General features: G+C 36.1%; 1 protein-coding gene across 4 annotated transcripts in view; it reads left to right on the forward strand.

Moving 5' to 3' along the window:
- The window catches only part of PDE7A (phosphodiesterase 7A), a 121209-nt gene that overhangs the window by 64080 nt on the left and 35716 nt on the right, over nt 1-21413 (forward strand). The window lies entirely within an intron of this gene.

Consider the following 21413-nt stretch of genomic DNA (forward strand, 5'->3'; position numbering starts at 1 on the left):
TTAAAAATATATATTTTTTAAAGAATTGTTTTATACCAAACAAAATGTTTTTGTGCAAATTATATTTTATAAAGTCATTTCAATAGTTTAACAAGATGTTATCCTTTACATTTATTTGAAAATAGACATCACCTTTAAAGATGTTTGGTATATGCATATTTTAAAAACAAGCATTCTAGGTGGGCCTGGCCTATAATGGAGGTAATGGGAAAAATGAGAACTTTTAAACCCTTTAAATATGAACTACATTAAATCTGTTTTTGGAGGCCTTTTACTTTCAGTAATGTTAGATAACTAAACAAATGAGAAAAAAAAGTAGATAAAATATAAAATACATGTATTTGAATGTATCAGAATACTATTAGTATTAAGGCCGAGGATAAGCCTAGCATTTCAGTCCATTTTTCCCCATTCTGGAAAAGGTAGATGAGAAGCTGAAGCATTTGATGGACACTTAAGGCTAGAGTGACAAAAACAAGCGTTTATCACCCACCAAGGTTGGGAAGTTGGTACTGGTAAACCCTCTTGGCTTAGGTTGGAACCCCAAAGTGCTATACCTTATGAATGAATCCCAGCTTTGAAATATCTCGGTGATTACATCAAGGTGCTCTGTGACTGTTGTGCCTCTAGCCACCTGCAGGAGAGAGATGTTTCTCCTCCCTCAAGGTTGCCAGCTACAAACACAGCCCTGGGAAATGGCTCAAGGAAAGACTGGTCAGGGCTTTGCATTCTTGGCACACTCTGTAAGACATACAGGGATACTTGGGGCCTCTGTGGAAGACTGCTTCTCCCGTATTAACAAATGACCCCAACACTTACTGACATAGGACAACCGCCTTTGCTTATGCTCATGATTCTGAGAGTCAGGAATACCGTCAGGATATGTCAAGTTTGTCTTGTCTGTGCTCTACAATGTCTTGGTCTTCAAATGGGATGGTTGAAACAGCTAGAAGTGGCTGGATGGCTCGATTGGCTCTGTAAGTCCGGGTTCTTCCCATGTCGTCTCCTGGGGCTGGAACCCCCAAGATGGCTTCTGCACTCTTAGGTCTGGTGCCAGCCCTGGGAAGGCTGACATTTGTAGGGGGGCCAGCATTTCTCCCTTTCCATAGTGGCAACCTCAAGAAAGTCTTAGGGTAATTGGACTTCTTACGGCACCTGCCTTCTCCCAGAGCAAGCATTTCAAGAGAGAAGGAGTGTGGTAACTCCCAGTCTCTGAAGGTCTGGGCCCAGACCTTGGCACTATATCACATTTTCATATTCTGTTGGGGAGAGGACAAAGACCCCAATTGTCAAATAGAGCAAGGTCAGAATTTTCAGTCTTCCATCTTTAATCTGGTACAAAATATGTTGAAAAATTAATTAGGGTCCCAGCAGGAGAGGAGAGGGAGAATGCAGCAGAAGCAGTTTTTGAAGAGATAATGGCAGAGAAGTCTCTAGAAGTTCATAAAAGACCTTGAGGCACAGATTCAGGAAGGACTAAATATCTCAAGCAGAGTAAAATTAAAAGAAAATCATACCTAGGTGTACCATAGTATAACTGTGAAAACCAAAATCAGAGAGAAAACATTAAAAGTCATGAGAGAGAGAGAGAAGAAAAAGTACTAAATATGAAGGAGCAATATGAAATTGCCAGAAAGAATCTTTTTCATTGTCAACAGAAACCAAGAAGTTAAAAGATAAAGGAAGGATAGCTCTGATGTGCTAGAAAAAAATAAATAATTACCACACTAAAATTTCATCCACACACTCATGTAGAGAATAGGGAGAAAAGGACATACTTTATATTAATAATATCTTTTACAAAGCCAGTATAATCTTAATATTACAACCTGACAAGGACATGACAAGAACAGAAAATTCTGGCCAAATCATGTATGAATATAGATGAAACAGCCTAAATAACATATTATATATTTTGACCCCATTTGTGTTTTTCTAGGAATGTAAGGTTGGTTAATGTCACTTAACATTGAAAAATTAATCAATGTAAGTCACTATATTCATAGAATAAATGAGAAAAGTTACGGGTAGACCAATATGCTTAATGCTGAAATGAGAATGCTAAATGCCAATATGACCAAATGCTAAAAAGCATTTGATGAAACTCAACATTGGTTCTTCATCAAAATTCTGAGCAAGACTTGAATAGAGAAAATCTTAAGTAATCTGAAGTAGGATATTTATAAAACCTACAGGAAACATCATATTTTTTAATGGTGCAATACTAAAACTTTCTTTCTGAGATGAGAAATTGAGAATATCTTTTATCACCTTTTCTATTCAATATTATTTTGGAGGACCTGACCAGTACACTAAGGGAAGAAAAAGAAATGAAAAGCATAGGATTAGAAAACAAAAGTAAAATTGTCATTATTTATGGAGAACATGGTTATATACTTAGCAAATTATTAGGATTAATAAATGAATTTATGAAGTATGTATTTTCAGCTTCTGGCGGGAGGCTTTGCTTCCCAGTCCTTCAGAATTGCCACCCTCTGTGCTGCCACCCTGTGTGAGAAATGAAGCTTTCCTTTCTAAATTAAAAAAAAAAAAAAGTGAATTTAGCAAGTTTGCTGGATACAAAGTCATTATGTAGTTATAGTTCTAGAAAGAAGCATTGACAAAATTGAGATAATATACAATTTGAATTTCTATCGAAATATCAAGTATGTAGGAATAAGTCTAATGATGTATATGACTCTACATGGAAAACTATAAGACTTTACAGAGAAAAACTAAAAAAGACCCAAATAATTGTAAGTGTATATACCATTTATGGATTGGAGGATTCGTTATTTAAAGATGTCATTTTTTTCTAATGGATCTACATCGGTTTAGTGAAATCATAATGAAAATCCCAGCAGGGATTTTTTCTTTTTTTTAAATGAGCTCAAAAAGCTGATTTGAAAACTTCTATAAAAACTGAAAAAAAAAACATGAATAGACAATGCAATCAGGAAAAAGAACCAGGTTACAGAATTTACTTCTCTGGGTATCAAAATTTATTAGAAAGCATAATAATTAAGTCAGGGTGATAGTGGACTGACAAATAGAATGAATGGCATATTATAGAATCTAGAAATAGACTCACATGTATTTGTGATATTTAATTTGTGATTAATGCGGTAATGCTGTGGGTAGAAGATAAATGGTGCTAAATCAAGTGGATCTCCATATAGGAAAAATAAATAAATTTTGACCCCTGTTCACACCATACGTGAAAAAAAACAAATTTTGGTGGATTAACTTTGCCAAATTATGCTGATAAATCAGATACGATGAGGAATGAGAATCGATTTAGCAGTGTGGATGGAGGTGGTGGTAGGGGAGGCCTGAGATGAGAGTGAATTTAAGAGAAAACAAGAAGAAAATTAGACATAGCAAGTAGGATCTCTGAAACTAGAAAGTAACAGCAAAGCTAGAAAACAAGAAGACCTGGTCATGTGGACATTTTTAAAATTCTGAAATACTTCTTGGTTCAAAGAGGCAGACTGTAATAAGGTAATAATACTTAAACACTATATGCAAAAACCTAATAAATTCAGCTAAAGCAGTGCTTACAGAAAATTTCATAGCCTTAAAAATACTTATAGTCAGGCCGGGCGTGGTGGCTCACGCCTGTAATCTAGCTCTCTGGGAGGCCGAGGCGGGCGGATTGCTCAAGGTCAGGAGTTCAAAACCAGCCTGAGCAAGAGCGAGACCCCCGTCTCTACTATAAATAGAAAGAAATTAATTGGCCAACTGATATGTATATAAAAAATTAGCCAGGCATGGTGGCGCATGCCTGTAGTCCCAGCTACTCGGGAGGCTGAGGCAGAAGGATCGCTCGAGCCCAGGAGTGTGAGGTTGCTGTGAGCTAGGCTGACACCACGGCACTCACTCTAGCCTGGACAACAAAGCGAGACTCTGTCTCAAAAAAAAAAAAAAAATACTTATAGTCATAAATTAAAAAGAATGAAATAAGTCAACTAAGTAGTCCAACTCAAGAAGTCAGAAAAAGAATAACAAAATACACCCAAGAAAAGGTGAAGAAAGCAGTAGTAAAGATAAAAACCAGAAATTAATAAATTAGAAAACTAAAATAAAAATAGAACTAAATAATCTAAGAGCTGGTTGTTTACAATAAAATAAATAAATTGCTAGCTGATTTAATCAAATGATTAAAGTGGAGCCAAGATGCACACTCAAGATAAAACATAAGAAGGGAAAGCCCCAGCGATACAGAGAAAATTAAAGAATCAAAATAGATTACTTGACTCTAAAAATATATTTGAACATTTATATGATTCAGAAAATTTTCTTAAAAATTATAATTTATCACAGCCAAATGCAGAAAATAGAGATAAAATAAACTAGTAATGCTCAAAGTGTGGTCTGGAGTCCTCAAAACCCCACTGGAGGTCTATGAGGTTAAAACTGTTTTCATAATAATACTAAGATGTTATTTGCCTTTTTCACTCTTATCAAGGGTACAGTGAGGTTTTCCAGGCCTCCATGACGTGTGATAGCTCAACACATTCAGTGTATTAGCACATATGAGAAATAGCTGCAATGAAAGAGATTTGTAAAATTATCAAATAGTACCATTTTTCTCATTGAATTTTTCATTGTTTTTGAAAATATATTAATAGTTATTTTAATAAAAATATTTATGTTAACATGTTATGGGTTTATAGCAATAAATATTTTATATTTTTAATTAACTTCAAATGTAAATAATAGACATTTGAATATTTAAATAAATACATTTTCTATTTTTAAAAATTAAATATTTAAATAATGAAATTAAAATTTTAATTCCTATTATGGTGAATATTAATATCCATAACTCACATAAATTTAAAGTTCTCTGAGGTAGTCATTGATTTTCTTTTTCTTTTTGCCAGAGAAATCAAGAGGGAAAGTAGTCAATGATTTTTAAGAATGTAAAGGAGTCCATCCTGAGAACCAGCGTGTTAGAGAAGGTTGCATGGGAGTGACCTCTCTAAAGGCCTGAGGGCCAGAGAGGCTAATTCTATAAAATCTTAAAAGGCTAATTCTATAAAATCTTTAAAAGACTGATGATTCATTCCAAAGCTTTTTAAATTCTTTCAGATTGCAAAAAAAGGAACCATCCAAAGTCATTTTATAAAACAAATATAACTTCTTAGAAGTATAATATTTTCACTATAAATGTCAGCTAAAAAAAATCTCTCAAAAATATTAGCATAAGAAGAGCTCTGCAGGGGGTGAAAAATATTAGCAAAAAGATTTCCAACAGCATGAAAGAATAATACTCCAGCCATGGGGGATTTGTTTCAGGGAAGAGAACAAGGATGACCCAAAATGGAATTTTTCTGTAACAATGAAGTAGTAATTGGTAACATTGGTTCTTTCCAGGAGGGAAACTGGGTGGCTTGAGGACATGGGAGGGGAAAGAAACTTCTTGTTGCAGACTTTTGTGAATTTTGACTCATGTGAATGCATTACTCATTGAAAAGTTTAAATAGAAATATTTTTTGGTGTTGCAATAAACAAGTATTGGCTATGAGTAAGGAAATGAGTAAAAGAGGTAAGTCTAAATATCTATATTAGTATAAAGAAAAATACAATTATATTTGGAGTCTCCAATGTACTCCCTAACATTCACTGAATTTACTGAAATAGAGAATTTGAAAAAATATAATTGTTTTAAGGTGTTAGAAGTTTTAAATAGGGGATATGATGGGACTTTTTGGTGGGGGAGAGATTATGGAAATGATCGAATTGTTGGAAATATTGCTAATGGAATTAAAATAGGATAAATACCTTCTAAATCCTTAAGAAATCAGAAGCAAATAGTATAAGATCTAAAGGACAAGATGAGAGAGGGAAGACCAAATGTATCGATGGTGGTAATAAAGATAAATGGGTTAAATATTCCTACTAAGAGATAGAGAAGCTCAGATTGGATAATAAATTAATGACAAAGAATGGTTCAAAATAACATGAGCAGTGCCAGGCTTGAGGGTTAAGGGTTTGGGCATCTACACTTATATCCTGATCTACTGATGTGGACCCTTTGTGGGGTGGTGTCCCAGAACACTGGAAGCAGCTCTATATTAAGAGCTGCAGATTGTCCTCTCTATCTCGTTGTGCTGTTCATAAAGGTGACAAATATCTAAGACTCTAGGTTGTACTTGGAAATTGACTGTCACTGTAGAATTGGTCCTATCTTTACACAAAACAAAACTGTCTCTGTTTAAGCCAAAATGATAGTATAAGTTGGAGGTTCTTTTAATAGAGAAAAAAATGAATTATTCTTTCCCACCAGTATAATTGTTCTGCTTATCACCCAGCTCAGAATTCTTTTAAAATTTTAATCTAGTGTATTTTGTGAAATGTGATCTAACCAGGGGATGAGCACAGGCTCCTGCTATGACTAAAATCTGTTAGCCGTCTTTAAGCCTTCTCTTCTTCCACTGACTTCTCTGATTGTCCTACAAGTTTGCCAGAACTTGTTCTCTGCAGGAGTTAGCTTATAAAGCTTTTTCTTAATTTAACCCTAGGCCTAAATTTGTGCACTGTAAGGTCTGAGCTGCCTTAGACTTCATGACCAGGAGGACTGTCATGCTTTTCTCTCCAGCTTTGAATCTTAAGGTTTCTTCCTTGTGGATATTTAATTTCCCCTTGCAGTAGCTGAAGATATAAGGAGTTCATTTGTGTGGAGGCAAAGTTGTTCTTTGTACCTCTGCTTCCTTGTGAAGGGTCCTGGGATTAGGACACCTGTGACTCGGGCCACAAACCCATTTCCCTCCTATAATAGTGGGTTTGGCAAAGGTACCAACACTTAAGCAACTGCGCAGGATGGGTTTAAACTTTCAGAGATACTAAAATCATTGAAAAGACTATCATGTGCCCTCTCCCTTGTGTATAATTAAAAATAAGACTATTTTTCCCAGTGACACAAATACTTGATTTCATGCTGAAATAAAAAATAGTTTCTAGATGTTCTGATTGCAAAATTCTGGATAGGTTTACAAAATCCATTGAAGCTAACATTTTATCTGCTTACAAATTCTCAGGCCACTCTTTCTGTGCACCTCTTTACTTTTACCCTAAACTCAGTATTAAATTTCTCTGTTGTAAAATTCTTCTTTTTCTGCTCATTCACTGCTTAAATCTAGTCTGTCATTAAATCCCATGTATTTTCGCATCCAAAAATATTTAATAGCTGTTATTTTCATCTCTCCTCTGTCCTCCGTATCTCTTACTCTCCTTGATCCAGACCTTTATCACCACTGTCTGGATTAGTTTGTTATTCTCCTAACTAACCATTGTCATTACTTTTAGGATTTCTGTCCTTTGATCCACCCACTACATTTTACCCAGTGTCAGGTCTTTCTAAAGAGAGAAAGCTTAAAATATTGAGGAAAAATGCAGGTTAAAGATATACAGTATGCTATTAGTGTGTTTGTTAAAACTATTTGTCTATAATTTTTTATTCTATGTGTTGTTTCTGTGAGGCGCTGCTTTTTTTTAGATGCTGTAATAGTTTTAACTTATTTCTTTTTTTTTTTTTTTTTTTTTTTTTTTTTTGAGACAGAGTCTCACTTTGTTGCCCAGGCTAGAGTGAGTGCCGTGGCGTCAGCCTGGCTCACAGCAACCTCAATCTCCGGGGCTCAGCGATCCTTCTGCCTCAGCCTCCCGAGTAGCTGGGACTACAGGCATGTGCCACCATGCCCGGCTAATTTTTTTTTTTTTTTTGTATATATATTTTTAGTTGGTCAATTAATTTCTTTCTATTTTTGGTAGAGACGGGGTCTCGCTCAGGCTGGTTTCGAACTCCTGACCTTGAGCAATCCGCCCGCCTCGGCCTCCCAAAGTGCTAGGATTACAGGCGTGAGCCACGGCGCCCGGCCTACTTATTTCTGTATTATTGTTTCCTCCACCTTGAACCTAATAATCCATTTTGCTAAATTTACATTTAGTAAATGTAAATGAGAAATGAGACATCTACCTTGCAATATTGAGCTTTTCTTTTAAGATTAAGATTGTTTTAATATATGCAGCTTATTATAAGCAGTGTTTGGGTTTGCATTATGAAGATGCACTCCTGTGAGCCAGCTTAGATCCAAGACCCCAGGCCAGTGAGGGTGCAATTATAGGCCCCAAAGTTAACAAGGACCTCAACAGTTTTATTATGTAGATGCCACAGTTTTTTTATCAACGAATTTTTGTGGTTTAGATTATCTTTTGTCATAAGCTTTATTATCTTAAGGCCTATAAATTTATCTTCACGGTCGGATTTGCCATAGCCCTTATCATCCAGCAAGTTCTGAGTGTAAAAAGTTTTTCTGAAAGGGTTTGAAGAGGCAAAAGAAAGTCAGTTGAACACAGAAACACATTAAACACAAGAAACAATGTTCAGCCTCACTCCTAAACAAATTCCTAGCAAATTAGAAAGTTAATCAGCTAAGATGCTGGTGGTAGAAGTTCAGATTATTACAGATTTTCTAAGAGGCCAGTTTGGCAATGTGCATCAAGAACTTTGGGCATTTTTTGTTGTTGTCGTTGTTCTTCGATTTCACCACTAGAAATCTATGCAAAGAGAATAAATACATATAAATGTTAATATATGTGCAAAAACATTCACTTTGGCTTTGTTTATAATAACATGTATTAAGTTACCATGTTATTCACAGAAATGTGTAGGAGAAAAGGACTAGAATGTTTATAACCTACCCTCAGATATTCAGAGAAAAGAATTAGGTGTTACACACACACACACACACACACACACACACACACACACACAGAGCAAATGATTAAAGCAAAGATGAACAATGGCAAATCTGAGTACAGGGTGTTCCTTGTACTATTTTTATTTTTGTGACTTTTTATATTTTATATTTGTATTTTGAAATTATCTCTAAACAAAAAGTTTTAAAATATGGAATTATGAAATTTTCCACTTATTAAAAATGATGGGTTTATATTCAGATCACATTTGTTAATTAAGTGGTATTAGACCAGTTCTGTGATTGTTTATAAAGAACTGAGAGAGTTTAAACTTTGGGAAGACATTTTGAAACTTATTTGTATTTGTAGTTAGAGAGGGTAGAGAGATGTTAATGGTAATGAATTGTCCTTGCCAAGAAGTGTTTTAGAAAGATCTGATATAAATCTGCTGTCAGGGTTAGCCTGGGAGTTTTGTTACAATGATTCTGCTTTAATCAATAAATTCTACTATAATTTTTAAGTTAAGTTTTTCCTAAGATAGTTGTATCATACAGAGGCTTTCATTCTTAACTAGTTTTCTTTTAAAATTATATGTGTGTGTCTTTGATACTCTTAGAGGACTCTTCAATGCTAAAATCAGAAAATTTCCCCAGATATCATCTGTCACTGATGAGGTTTTCTGAAGCATTCTTTGACCCTTTTTGTATTCTTCTTGATTAAATATATATTTTATATTATAGCACAAAATATATTTATTATACATATTTCTGTAATTTATGAGCTTGAGAAAGAGATTTTTCACATAAGGAAGTTATTGTTGACATTACTTTAGGATGACCAGAAACATTTCTTGGAGTATTATTTTGAAATAATATTTTCTTCTCTGGGAAGTGTTCCATTCTGTGATTTAAATAGAACATATATATCAGTAGGAATTATTAATATATTCATGGCTGGTGTTAAATAAGAAATTAGGACCAGATATGGTGGCTCACACCTATAATACCAGCACTTTGGAAGGCTGAGACCGGAGGATCGTTTGAGCCCAGGAATTTGGGGCCATGGGGAGCTATGATTGGGCCACTGCACTCCAGTGTGGGCAACAGAGGCGAGACCTTGCCTCTTAAAAACAAAGCAAAACAAACCAATTTGGAAGATCTTTGCTCACTAAAGATACTGTTTAAATTTTTGGATGCTCATGTTAGTCAAAAATTTTTATTCAGCCTGATGGAAGGACTGTGATTGCTTATTCAACAGAAACCACAGTTTCTGGTCATGTAGTTGGAAACATGTCACAGCTAATCCATAAGTATTCATATTATGCAAGTCATCGATAATTTATTAAGATAACACAAAGCTAAGATTGATGCTTCATGTTTAACCTCTTTGCCCCTTGTCTGTCCCCAGAGCAGTGCGTGGGATCCTGCAAGGGTGTCGAGGGCTACAGGATTAGCAGCAAATAAAATATCTAGCTCTTCCAAGTGTATGATGATTTTATATACCTTTTATTAAACAACAGTTAGTTGGACTTAGCAGTCCAGTTTTCTTTTTTTTGTATAGGCAGATTAATTACTTTCCGACAAATATTTAAACAGAAAATATTGGCATTAATACTTCTCCAAGACCCACCAAGAAATTTTTTTAACCCTCATCTCATTTTAAAAGATCTCAAATGCTCAGACCTGCCCTATCTCTGGGTATTACCCTCTACTAAGGTACAGAGTTCTGGTCCTCTGTACCTAAATGATCAGCATTTAATAAACTGATTCTTGAAGCCTATCATTCAATTAATTTTAACCTGTGTAGTCTACTGACTTTTGCTGGGAAAATTCTGTTATAAGTTTGAGGCACCTAATAACAGTGATAGATAGATAGCACTAACAATTAGGGAGGAAAGGGGGTGAGAGAGGGAAGTTGGTTGATTAGAGAGAGACAGAGACCGATATCAATGCCTGGCTGACCATAGAGTGGTTTACACTGAAAGGTGACCAGAGTTTGTGTCTCCCTAACTTGGGCCCTTTCATTCCTGAACTTCATTCTTTACTGTGGCAGCTTCTGCTCACCAGGTTTCCAGAAGTTTGTGCTTTCACTCAACTCTGCAGAATATCCGGGAGCCTTCCTCATTGCAGGTTCCCCCCTTCAAATAAGTGGCTTGCATTCAGTAGGCTGAAAATTAAGAGTTCCAAATATTCCTACAAAGATTTCTCTTTGTTCAACTGGCCATTTACCTGGTCTCTTGAAATAAAATATTTTGAGTTCTATATGAGTCGGACATAGTGAAATGAACTCCATGTTGATTTTTTTGTAAAAAATTTATCCCTCGTTTGCTCTAAATTTATGCCTCTAAATTTAATAAATTGTCCCGTCACGTACTGTTTTTAACTTACATAATAACAAATACTAATGTCTTTAAACATAAAAGAATTATTATAATCCCATTCCACATGCCCACTTAGAAAGTCTGATGTGTTGTTTTGAGTGATTCTGGCATGATTATTAAACAGTAATGGAAGTTGTCAGCTTGACAGTTCTCTTCATGGAATTTGCCAAAGCTCATTGACGTCATTCAGACTGGAGGACCTCGTCTCTCTGCCAACGTCCGACAGGATGTAATACAAGGAATATGTTTCTTTACAGTTTTTTTTCATGTCCACACAAATGGAGTTCTTTCCATTTTCTTTTACTCTTGGCACACAGTAATGTTCCAGTCCATGCCTATTATGTTGGGCTCTTGATTCATTTTAGCACTTTATTCCACCCCATGCTAGAGCAGCAGGGGAACCTTTCACTATATTTACATTGTAGCCTAAAAGCTCTCAACTTTAGGCTGTTAGTTTTATTCATCTTTTTACTCCTAGTCTCTGGCCGCTTCTGGCTCATAGTAGAGATTGAATATATTTTTATTGCATTGAATTGACTAGAGCTGTGTATCTTCTACCAGTTAGATTTTACAGGGTCCCATTTGTAGTTCTCTACATATAATCCGTATTAACTGTTAACTGGTTCAGGCTGGTTGCTGCCTTTCTGTTGAGTCATGTGTCTCATGTTGTCTTGATTATAATGACCCACTATGAAGACATACAAAATTCTCTCTGAATTTTCCCTTAGTTCCTCATGTGCAATTGATTTGAAGTTGTTTCCTATCTTCCTAACGGCTGTGTTAGACTTGGATCGTTTGTTTCATACTTAGTTATATGATGTGAAAGAATATCTGTTTCAGTGTGTATTTTAAGCTTAAAAGCTCATATTGTACTGGTTGTGTTGTCTTAGATTATCCCATCTTATCTGTGACTCCCATGCAAGGGTAGATTCTATTATGTTTGGAAGCTTTTAGTGCTTTTCCTCTTTACTTTAGGCATAAACGTTGTTTGCTTGGCATATCCTTCAGCTATGCATTTTTCTTTGTTATAGTATTTTAACTTTCATATTGTACTGTCTTGTCATTACTTTTCTATTCACAAGCATACTTTTTTCCAACTATTTGTTTGGTTTGCTAAAGTGGCTATGCATCATCTGAAATTTAATCTCTCATTCAGACTCAAGCATGCCAGTCTGTACTTGTAGCTGTGGTATTGTAGACTACGGCTGTATTTTGTCTGGAGTTTCTATTAAATTTTAATTTCCTCTCAGTCCTTCATTTCTCTTGAAATCATATCTGGTTGTTTCAAAATGAACATTTCCTTAATAGCTCATGGCGCTATCCCAGGAAATAATAATCCTGTGCCCCCTTTTGCTTCTTTTCTCCCACCTGTGCTCTCACCTCTTTTCTACAGCAGTCCCTGGGCCAAGTGGTGCGTGTAGAGATTAGTACTGCTGTACTGAATTGCATTAGGAAACACGGCATTCCGCCCCATGCATGTGTATTTCTTAAAACCTACCTAGTTTCTAGGTGATTTTGAAATGCCTCCATTTGAGAACTACTGATTTTTGTTTCTTCTTTGTCCTAAAGTTGAAAGAACAGAATGGTCTGTCTTCTAGATATCTTCTCTAACTTCCTAGCATAAAGTAGGGAATTGACTGGTATGGATTGGAGTTTAATCTTTTTTTTTTTTTGAGACAGAGTCTCACTTTGTTGCCCAGGCTAGAGTGAGTGCCATGGCATCAGCCTCGCTCACAGCAACCTCAATCTCCTGGGCTCAAGCGATCCTCCTGTCTCAGCCTCCCGAGTAGCTGGGACTACAGGCATGTGCCACCATGCCCGGCCAATTTTTTGTATATATATTTTTAGTTGGTCAATTAATTTCTTTCTATTTTTGGTAGAGACGGGGTCTCGCTCAGGCTGGTTTCGAACTCCTGACCTTGAGCTATCCGCCCGCCTCGGCCTCCCAAAGTGCTAGGATTACAGGCGTGAGCCACTGCGCCCGGCCTGGAGTTTAATCTTAATACAGTTTAGTGGTAGTTTTAATTCTCTTTGTGCTTTGGAGAATTGGTGAAATTGGAAATTCAACTTAAGGCTTTATTTTGTATTTTAAGTTTTGAAGGAAGTGCTGCATTAAGGCCGTGTGTACTTTCTTTTTTTGTTTTTCCTTCCTTCCCTCCTTCCTTCCTTTCTTCCTTCTTTCCTTCCTCAGCTTGCTTTAGTAAGGGAATTAATGATTTAATGAATTAGGAGCTAAGTTTAAGGCCTGAGTTTAAGTATAAAAGGGATCTAACATATCCTATATCTCAGCTCTGAAGAGTGAAAATGCCTAATCTATAACAAAAAAGTAATCTTCTTAGAGAGTTTTATATCTCTTGTTTTACTAAATTCTTTCAAAGTGAACATTGAATTTTGCAAACTAAATTTATAAGAATTGCTTAAGGGAAAAAATATTGGTTATACATTTTATTTTCATTAACATTGATCTCATTTTAGATTATGAGTAGTTACTTTATTTCTCTGATTTATACTGAGTTTAGACTTATGTTCAATTCAAGGTAGTGAGACTATATGCATATTTTGAAATATTTTAAATATATACATTTATTTCTATAGTACATAAGTATGTAGAGGTTTTCAGGATGAAGTTATGCTGTCATGAAAAATAAATCTGGTTTTGTTAAATACTATGACATGTTTAAAAATATTTCACATTTATAATGGTAACAAGTATATTCATTAATTTTAAGTGCATATTCTTTGCCCAAAACATGCAGGATAGTATTTTATCTCATTTAATCTTTACAACAGTCCTGTGAGGCCTGTTTTATAGATGAAGAGACCTTAAATAACTTGGTTAATGTCACAAAACTAACACAAGTGGCAGAGATTCAAACTCAGATATGTCTAACTCTTAAGAATCTTTATCCACTGTGCCATACTGCCTTTCTATCTCAGCACATGTTGCTCTATTAACAACCATTGCTGTAAGCACTTACCCAATTTTTTCCCCACTTATCCATGCATGCTAAATGTAAAAATTCTTCTAAGAAAACTTGTCTCCAAGATGTAGGATAAATGCAATTACTCAGTATTAACAATAGGCTTTTAGATATAATTCCTGTTCTTTTTGAGGAAAACTAAGAGAAAGAAAGGGAAGGTTAGAATATAGAATGTCTTCAGATTTTTTTATTCCATCACCATCCAACATGACCTTGCCCTAGACTAGTGTTAAAACTTTATGGCATTGAATTTAAAAAAAATGTTTTTTTAACAATAATCTCCAAGGATAATTCGTGATTGCATACACAGACATGATGCTTAAAGTGGCAGATATAGTGACTGCAGGGCTCCCTCTTGTGGACCTCTAACGTAAGTAGTATTCAGGTCTCAAGATCCCAAAGCTTTTCTGTTAAAGACCTTTTGTGTAGTAGCTAAAGCCTTTCTGTGAAAGGCATCTTTTGTCATGCGCTTTGGATGATGGAGAAGAATCTGTGGAAGAGTGAGGAGCAGTATTGCTCAGGATATGTTAGCTCTCCAGTCCTTTTGTTTCCTTGACCTGGGGCTTATTATTTCCTGTCTACTTTCTAATAGGAGGGAAAAGCAAGAGAAAAACACATCTTTTAAATTGGCCTCTATCCCACATCTTATTATTTGGCTTAGAGAAGCTAAGAATGGGTGACTGGAAGTAATATCCACGATCGTTAAGTAACAATGTCCATTTCGTTTTGGTGGAGGCTGATTAGTTTGTTCGTGGTCACGTAGTGAGGTAATGTGATATTTTAGAAAAGAACCAGCAAAGCCAACTGCTCTTTAATAGTAACTTGATTAATTCACTGAGCCCTGTTGGCTTTCTAAGCTGGATTGGAATGTAGGTAACCATGTAAACTAGAACAAGCCTGGGACTTAAAAATAAATAGTCCAAGCTTGATGGAAGCTGAGCTTTAATAAAGACAAGTTTAATCTATTGTGTATTATGCTATGAAATAAATAATGAATTGTCTCATGCTATAGAATGAGTTCATGAGAATATTGGTAATAGGGTCAGATTTTGTGTAATATGGCCGGGGGATGAGCTTTTTAGTAATTGTTTGAATGAAAGTACTAAAGTCTCATAGTCACTCCTTCTTGCCAGTTCCCCATGTATCCTCTTTTATGTATTCCTAAGTGATATAAATTATTCAGCAGTGGCTTCTGTGTGCTGGTTTACTCAAGTTCCTCTCTAACCAGGTTGACAGAGAAGCTGGATGCAGGCTTCCCAGCTGTACCCTTCTTTGTTGACCATAAAATAAGTGTAAAGGCTTCTTCAATATAAGAGCTTTATGCCTGATCAATATAGGGAAACAGTGTCTTTGTGGGGAGGGGAGGGAGAAAGCAAACATGAAGAAACTAAAAATTTCCAATAATCTTAAAATGATCTCATCATGTTTTATCCTTGATTTATAGTTCCTGATCTCTTTTTCTTAGATCATGTTTTGGAAGCTATTCTAGGATAGTTCTGGGAACCTCTCTCATTTTCTTTCAGAAAAGTTACTGTCCAGTTTGGCATGCGTTTTAAACACCATTGAAATATGTTCCTATTACTTGTTCTACCTCTGAGGATTTATTCTAAGGGAATCAGGCTGTGTACAAAGATTTAGTTATAAGGGCATTGATTAGGGAATTCTTTGTAAGAAAAATAAAAGTTCAAAACAGCTTAACAGCAAAAAGATTAAGTGAGTCATGATAATTTCATAGCTTGGAATAATACACAGCTAGTAAAAATGATGTCACATATGAGTGTATTTATTGACATGAAAAGATAGCCATGAATTCTTAAGTGAAAAAGAAAACATACTGTGAATGTTCTTGTATGAAAGAAAACTATATACACACATATACATGTAGAAAAATATCTAGAGTGCCAGGGTGTTAGAAATAGTTGTTTCTGGACACTTAATCCCTCCCTGGCAACTTTTCTCCATTCTCAAACCTAGGCTGAGAGCTTGGAGTGGCTAATCCCAGAAAGGTCCAGGAAAAACACCTTTTAAAGGAAAGGGGTGCGTGTCACTCAGAATGGCTCAGTAAGAGCCCCCAGGGGTTGGTCTGTCTACTGAAACAACCATTAAATTGGAAATAATGACCAGAATCAACCATTTCAGGACTCTGGGCCTTGATTTGGATGCTTATAAAAACCAGGGGGGTACTTGATGAAAGGAAAGGCTGCTGTCCTTTGGCAAGGGGGCAGTGTGGGTGAACCAGCGACCATCCCCTATTCCTCACCCCCGTGGCCTGTGGGGATATGACCCCATCCACCTGGAGTATCTGGCAGAAGCCAGGGTGGCCAGCGGGGACCCTGTTCTCCATAAATTTGGAGACACATGTACTAGTCAGTCTGGTGGATCACTGAGCGACTGGTGCAGATGTTTTCCTTCTTTTTGGCCCTCTTGGCTGCAGTGGCTTCCCCTAGCTTGGGGTGAGGGGGTGTGGATTTTATCAGGAGATTTAAAGAGACAGTACCTCCCCCTACCCACTCACCCCCTTTTTGGAGCCAGGCATTTAAGGAAATCTGTATCACATCACTGGCTTACTGCAGAGACAATAGAACATAAACTTTAGTGACTACACACGAGGAATAGACAAAGGTAAATAGGCAAGCAAAGGCAAAAAGAGTTTGGTAAAGTTATAAAATGGATGATTTCAGCATATAACAAGCAATCCTGGAGGAATGAAAGAATCGGGTTTCCTGAGCTGCTCCAGTGTAAGACTCAGAATGTCCAATTCTCAACAACAATAAAACTATAAAACCTACAAAGAAACCGGGAAACATGGCCCACAGGAAAAAATAATTTGATAGAAACCATCTCTGAGGAAGCCCACACATGGGCATTACTAGTCAAAGATGTTAACTATCTTAAATATGTTCAATGAGCTAAAGGAAAACATGGAGAAAGAACTAAAAGGAATAAGGAGAACAATGTATGAACAAAGTGAGACTCTCAGTAAAAAGTGATAAATTATAAAAAGCAACCCAATGAATTCTGGAACTGAAAAGTACAATAACTGAAATGAAAAATTTGTAGAGGGGTTCAGCAGAAGATTTGAGCAGGCAGAAGAAAGGAACTGCAAACTTGAAGGTAAGACAATTGAAATGATCTATTCTGAGGAGTAGAAAGAATGAAGAAAAGTGAGCAGAGCCTGAGAGACTGCTGGGGCACCATCGAGTGTGCCAATATATGAATCACTGGAGCTCAAAAAGAGCAAGGGGCAGAAAAAATACTTGAAGAAATAAATTTCCCAAATCTGATGAAGACATGAATGTACACATCCAAGAAGCTCAGCGAACTCCAGTCAGGATAAACTCAGACATCTACACCAAGGCACATAATCAAATTGCTGGAACCCAAAGAGAAGTGTGAAAGCAAAAGGGAAGTAACCCATCTCATACAAGGGATCCTCAATAAGAATTAACAGCTGATTTTTTTCATGAGGAACCTTGGAGGCCAAAAGGCAGTGGAATGACATATTAAGAATACTGGAAAACATAAGCAAAAAAAACTTGTCAATCAAGAATTCTGTATTTGGCAAAACTATCCTTGGAGAATGAAGGAGAATTTAACACATTTTCAGACAAACAAAAGCTGAGGGAGTTCATTGTCAGTAGATCTGTCCTATAAGAAATACTGAGAGTAGTTCTGTAGACTGAATTGAGAGGATACTAGGCAGCTACCCAAACCCATAAGGAAGAAATAAAGAACACTGGTAAAGGTAACCACACAGGTAAACATAAAAACCACTATTGTTGTATATGGGCTTGTGCTCTTCTTTTTTTCTATATGATGTCAAAGGCAAATGCATATAATAATTATATCCATATTAATGGCCACATGTTTATGAAGATGGAATCTGCAGCAATAACAATATAAAAGGGGAAGGATAGAGATGCACAGGAGCAGAGTGTTTACTATTGAGATTGTTAGTATTATTCAAACTAGGTCATTATAATTTTAAGATGTTAATCGTAATCCCCAACATAACCACTAAGAAAATTCAAAAATATACAAAACAGAAACAAAAGGAATCAAAATGGTACATTAAACAAATCAACTAAAATTTAAGTGGCAGTAATGGAAGAATTAAGAAACAAAACATATAAGACATATAGAAAACACAGAGCAAAATGGCAGAAGTATAATAAATCCCTCTTTTATCAGTAATCGTATTAAATGTCAATGGATTAAATTTTTCTCTTTAAAGGCAGAGATTGGCAGAATGGGTGAAAAAACAGTCTGTATGCTGTGTAGAAGAGATTCAATTTAGATATAAGGACCCAAAAAGGTTGAAAGTAAAAGAATGAGGAAGGATATACCATGCAAATAGTATCCAAAAGAGATTTGGGGTGGCCATATTATTAGCAGAAAAAATAGACTTTAAGTTAAAAAAAGATTATGAGAGATAAAGGACATTGTATGCTGATGAAAGTTTCAATCTAGCACAAAGATATAAAAATTATAAACATATACACACTTAAGAACAGATCTCCAAAATATATGAAGCAAAATTTGACAGAATTGAAGAGAGAAACAATTCTATAATAATGGAGACTTTAATACCCCACTTTCAGCAATGAATAGAACAAACCAGATAGGAGATTAATAATGAAATAGCGGGCTTAAGCAACACCATGATTATTAGAGCTAACAGACACACACAGATGCTCCATTCAACAGCAGAACACATATTCTTCTCAGGTGCACATGGAACATTCTCAAGAATAGGCCATATATTATTGGGCCACAAAGAAATATTAATAATTTTTTAAATGTGGCAGTGGTAGTGGTGGTGGGGTGTCACCCTCATGTACAAAGCTGAATATTTTACTTGCCACATCTAGCCTAGGATATGGGGGTGAGCAATGTTACCTACAGTCGCCCTGGGCCGAATTTGGTCTAGAGAAACAGCAGAGGTATGTTTGTAAGAAGCTGTCTGTCTCTTTGACAGAGAAGGAGAAAGCCATGTGGCCTCAAACTCCTGACCTCAAGCAATCCAACCTTGACCTCCCAAAGTGCTAGGATTACAGGTGTGGGCCACCGCAGCAGGCCTTAGAGAGCCATTTAGGTAGTGAAGGAAGCCCAGAGGGCTTTTCTGCCCTTTCCCAAGGCCTCCCTTCCATACCTAGTAAGAGAGTTGGTCCAGGAAAATTCAGCCCATTCAATAATGACTCTTTTGAAAAAAGAAACTGCCACATCAAACAGTGGAAGAAAGCAGTAGAACTTAATGATTAAAGAGCACTTAATGGGAAAATGCTGCCATAGAACTGATAAAGACAGTGACTAAATTTTTTATCACTCACTTAGAAAACTAAAAGAAGCAATAGCTTCATCATGAAATAAAAATTTAAGAGCTTGGGGAAGAGACAGCAAGACAACAAAAAGGAGTTGAAACATGTAATCAGAAAATAAGTCGAGTGCAGCTGCTCACACCTCTAATCCCAGCACTTTGGAAGGCCAAGGTGGGAGGATGGCATGAGGCCAGGAGTTTGAAACCGTATTGGGAGACATAGCAAGATCTCATCTCTACGAAATAAAAGAAAAATTAGCCAGACATGGTGGTGTGCACCTGTAGTCATAGTTGCTTGGGAGGCTGAGGCAGAAGTATCCCTTGAACCCAGGACTCTGAGGCTGCGGTGAACTATGATTAAGCCACTGTACTCCAGCCTGGGCGACAGCCTTGTTTTTAAAAATCTATGCTAAACATTGTAATGAATATAATGGATAGAAATGAAAAGAGCAAACAAAAAAATAGTTAAAAAAAATTGGAGAGAAAGTGAGATATGAAAGACAGATAAAGGTGTTTTAACATAGTTTAGTCTTTGAATAAATAAAGCTAAAATAGTGGAACAGAATAAATATTTAGAGATATAACTCAAGAAGACTTTTTGGAAATAACAGATGATTTAAGTTTGCACATTGAAAGAGCAAAGCAGGGGGAAATCACCCAGAATGGATAACAGTGAGATATATCTTAGTAAAATCAGTGGGTTTTAAAGATAAAAAGATAACTGTGGATGGCCGGACAAAAAGACCTAGTAATTTATAAGGGGGAAAATAACAAGTTTGTCTTGAATTTTGCAAGTCTCAGTGCCAGAAGTCAATACCTTCAAATAAACTCAAGAAAGGAAAATGAGAACCAAGAATTTTACATTCAATAAAATTGTCCTTCAAGTACAAAGCCTTCCGAAGAATGTTTTGAACATTCAAGAACATATTCTGAGTGAGATATAGTCCTGTGAGATAATATTGTTTTTGAGCCCTTCTTGAGGAAACTAGTAGAGGATGAACATAAGCAAACAGATAACTGGGGAAACTAAGGTAAAAGGACTTGCAGTATTGAAAATATTTAATTTATAGAGTTAAACCTAAAATGAAAGTGGAGATTAGAGTGAAAGGAAGAAATGCATGCTCTGAAAACTGACAATATTGGAAGAGGAATGGAGAAAGAAGATGACATATTATAGAGTGACTTCCTCGTGTGTAATGACTGAAAATTAAAAGATGGTACCTAAAGCTAAGAAATAAGTAATAGGAATAGAAGCATCTTTAACAAAATGGGTATTTTTTGGAAGCTGTAAAACTATAGCAATGCCCTTCAATATAGGACTGGTTAAACAGATTATGATTCAGCCATATGGTAGAATACTTTATGACTTTATAAGAATGAGGAAGGGCTCTATGTACTGGTAGGGAGAGAAGTCCAAGATGAATTAAAAAGCAAGATGCAGAACAGGTTGTAAAATGTGCTGCTACTTATGTAAAAGAAGTAGAAAGACAATATATAATGATGTTTCCATATGTTTGATTTTTAAAACTCAGGAGGTATATACTAAAAACTTTTCTGGGGGGGGGGGCTTGCAAGTTGGTTGTATGGGGGATAGAAATAGAGGTGAAGTTTTTCATGTTGTTTTCTTCGCTCTCTCCCTCCCTTCCTTCCTTTCTATATTTAAGACATGTGAATGCATTACATATTCCAAAATTAGATTAATGGAATAGATCAAACCATACATCCTCCTAAATTCTGGTCCTATATTAACTCTTAATCAAAGCATTGAGGTAATTTCAGTTGGCATCTCTGCAAGGGCTCATGGGATTTTCCGTCTTTTCGAGAATATAATCTTGTTAGGTATAGGCTTTTTATATGAGGCCCTCAGGCCCTTTAAGTGAAGAAAACACTTCAGTGATCTGCCATTTCATCTAGACAGGTTCTGTGTCCTTTCTTAGTTTGTCTGTGAAATACTCAGTAATTGTTAAGGCCGGTTCTATTAATATATCATTTAGTGAAGGCCTGTTTCTTTTGCTGTTGCGTAAATTTATTTATG

This window comes from Microcebus murinus, chromosome 7 (genome assembly GCF_040939455.1).
Source record: "Microcebus murinus isolate Inina chromosome 7, M.murinus_Inina_mat1.0, whole genome shotgun sequence".
Lineage (NCBI taxonomy): Eukaryota > Metazoa > Chordata > Mammalia > Primates > Cheirogaleidae > Microcebus > Microcebus murinus.